We start from the raw sequence: 3,050 nt of genomic DNA, 5'->3' as shown, positions 1-3,050 counted from the left end.
AATAATGGAATAATATTCGTACAAGCATCCAATATGCATTGTTCATTGATTTTGACAAGGTATTTTCGAATTATATTCGAACAAATTTAGCGAAACACGTTGTGGAAAAGGAAATGAGCTAAGAAAAAAAACATAGCCGAGTGCCCTTGTCTGGGAACTCGACAAACAAACAAAAAATACTTTGCCGAGTGCCTTGATCTACCACTCGGCAAACAACTGGTTTGCCGAGTGCTAGATTTGGGAACTCGGCAAAGTTCAGCTACTCAATCACTTAGGCTGCTCGCACTGGCATCCGCTACTGCGTCCTGCAGGGCGTGGCGCACGGCTGCGGGGCGCTCCCGGCCGGCGGTCGACTCCCGTCCTCCCGCTCGGCGCTCAGGGGTCCTCCTTTTGCTCGCGATGGTTGGCGCACGCTCGGCGACATGTGCTGCTGCTGTCGCTTGCATCAGCTGCTTCCCCACCGCTGCCCCCTCCTGAGCAGTCCGCAGGTTTGGTCTCTTGGTCTCGTGACTTGTAGTTAGTAGCAAATGGCTCGTAGCGTTTGTGGTTTATCTCGTTGAGGAATTTGTTTGTCAGTTGAAGATGTGGCAGCGAGCAGTAAACTAATGATTCTTGTATAGTTTAAACTAGAGAGTAGCATTCTAGTAAACTGAAAAATAGTGTTGGGTTTGAAGTCCTTTAATGCGTCATAAAAAAACATAGTTTTTTTTTCCTCACCATGAATGAAATCTGAAGTACACAATTTCGTTGTGGCACACAATAACTCCGGTTGTGACTGTTTATTATAGGTTGCCTTTATATGGTACAGGTTGGTCCTCGCTACAACTTATAGCACATTACTTGTTTCGTACAGGTTAAAATGCTGCTAGGTGTTGTGCTGAGGATTTGTGTGCAGTCAACGAGAATGCAAGCAGCATGGTTCAATTCAATACAATCTGTTAAGATAACTGGAGAGCATACGTTGGTGGCTGTAAGTGTGTGGCTCCAAAATTCAGTCCTCTTTTTTATGATTCATTGTATACGAATGATTGCATCAATGTGGTGATAGTGTGTTAAAAGCTTCCTGCATGCATGCCAAACTTAGACTAGATATATTTATATATGTAATGTGTCTCCATTTCTATGTTGCCCTGGCCATAATTTAGGTTTTTCTGTCTAAATTGGTAATATGTGTTCTTTATTTAGAGATGCTGTTATTTTGTGGGAACAAGTAGATCAGCACTTTTTTCTTAAATTGAATTGTGCCCTTACACCTATATACTATCTATTCAATTGGAATTTTTTTTGAGTTCAGAAGTCATCTCTCTTTAAACATGTAGACATTTAAGGCCTCTTTGTGCATCCGAAATATACCAGCACTTTTTTACTTTGTTCTGAATCAAACTGAACATGTATGTTTCCTGCTCAGATTTTGTTTGTTGTTGAGTTCAAGAATTTATAAAGGACAATTGACCTTGATGTCGGCAGCAAATTGAATTGATACTTCCATCACTACTAATTCTTTTCTATCCACACAACTTGAACATTGGCTGCCGTGCATCTTATTCATTTAATTTGGTCACTTGGTCAGGTACAAAAATACAATGGGGTGGAGCTACCAGAAAGTGTCATCTTACTTTAGTTCAACTTCAAGATGAACTACAGTTGACCTTCAGTCTAGGTTATACTGAGCTTGTGTACAGTTTCAGATGACAAGTTGACTAGCTGGTGAGCCGTCATGTACACAAGGAGTTCTAGAATTTTAAGTAATCTGTCATATGAGGTTCTCTCTAGATCTAAGAAGATATATATTTAGTAGAGAACTCATTTGTTCCTTTTATTGCAATAGTTCAAAGGTGGTAACAGAAACATACAAGTCTGTATGTACAAGTTGTAAACAACATGTATATGAAAGTATAAAACTATCCTACAAATTGGATTTGTTGTAATCATGGATGCGGACCTACGTGTGTATATTATTTTCTTATCTCTTTTGGCTGTTTTAAAAAATTGTAATCACGCAGATTTGTGTTTGTAAATATATTATTTTTTAGCTCTTTGCCGAGTGTCATTGCAAAGGCACTCGGCAAAGTTGGGTCTTTGCCGAGTGTCATTTCTTTTGCACTCGGCAAACCAAGGGTTTTTGCCGAGTGCCTTGATCCAGGCACTCGGCAAACCCTGGATCTTTGCCGAGTGCCTAGTCCAGGCACTCGGCAAACCCTCCGTTACCGTTATTTGGCCGTCCCCCTAACTTTTTTTTTGCCGAGAGCCAACTAAGCAGCTTTGCCGAGTGCCCGATGAAAAACACTCGGCAAACACGGCTTTGTCGAGTCTTTGGTTGCCGTGTGGTGTATGCTGTGGGCGCCAAAATCTTTGCCAAGTGCATTTAGGGCTTTGCCGAGTGCCCAAGAAGAATCTGGTAGTGAACATCAGGGCTGCCTTCAGGGGATGGGCCAGGTGGTGGAGATCGACCCCGCCTGCCTCGGAGGGCACGACTACGTCTCGCTGCGGCTCATCATCGAGACCACTTCCCCTGCAAGGATCCCGAGATAGCTGCACATCACTTGGCCGTTTGGGGACGGCAGCGTCGTCAAGATCGACGTCCTGTATGCATGGCAGAGCGACGGCACGGGCAACTACGTCCCATTCTTTGGGCCGCCACCCCCACCACCACCTGCAGCCCTCCCACCGCCGCCACCCTTTTTCGGCCCAGCACCACCACCACCCCCACCCCCCGCCGCCTCCGCCGTCGCCGGTGATGCCGCCTGCCAGGGGACGCAAGGCACGGCACGCACCACTGTGCCCCCGACGGGGCCAAGAAGGGAAAGCCCGCGCCTGGCAAGCATGGCCGATGGCCGGTTCGTGTCTGCCGCATCAAAGGCCATGCAGCTGAAAGCGTTAAAGAACGCGCTGGAGCCTTGTTCCCGCAAACTCAAAGAGCAAGTGCAGAAGAAGAGCCTACTGTCCGGTATCTCCAAGCCGCTGGCTGCGGCTACACTCCGCAAGCTGGTGAGCGCTGCTGGCCTGGGCTGCGCGGCCGAGAAGAGCATCGCCGCGCGCGGTGGTCGCCG

General features: G+C 46.7%; 1 long non-coding RNA gene across 1 annotated transcript; it reads left to right on the top strand.

Moving 5' to 3' along the window:
- The first annotated feature begins 316 nt into the window (after positions 1 to 316).
- Positions 317 to 2,002, top strand: LOC120680198. The gene is made up of 3 exons (XR_005677519.1): positions 317 to 488; positions 854 to 970; positions 1,571 to 2,002. It is a non-coding gene; the product is annotated as an uncharacterized LOC120680198 (long non-coding RNA).
- The last annotated feature ends 1,048 nt before the right edge of the window (positions 2,003 to 3,050 follow it).

Source organism: Panicum virgatum, chromosome 6N (assembly GCF_016808335.1).
Source record: "Panicum virgatum strain AP13 chromosome 6N, P.virgatum_v5, whole genome shotgun sequence".
NCBI lineage: Eukaryota > Viridiplantae > Streptophyta > Magnoliopsida > Poales > Poaceae > Panicum > Panicum virgatum.
Note: the sequence above shows the minus strand (reverse complement) of the source record. Positions and strands in the feature narration are given on the sequence as shown.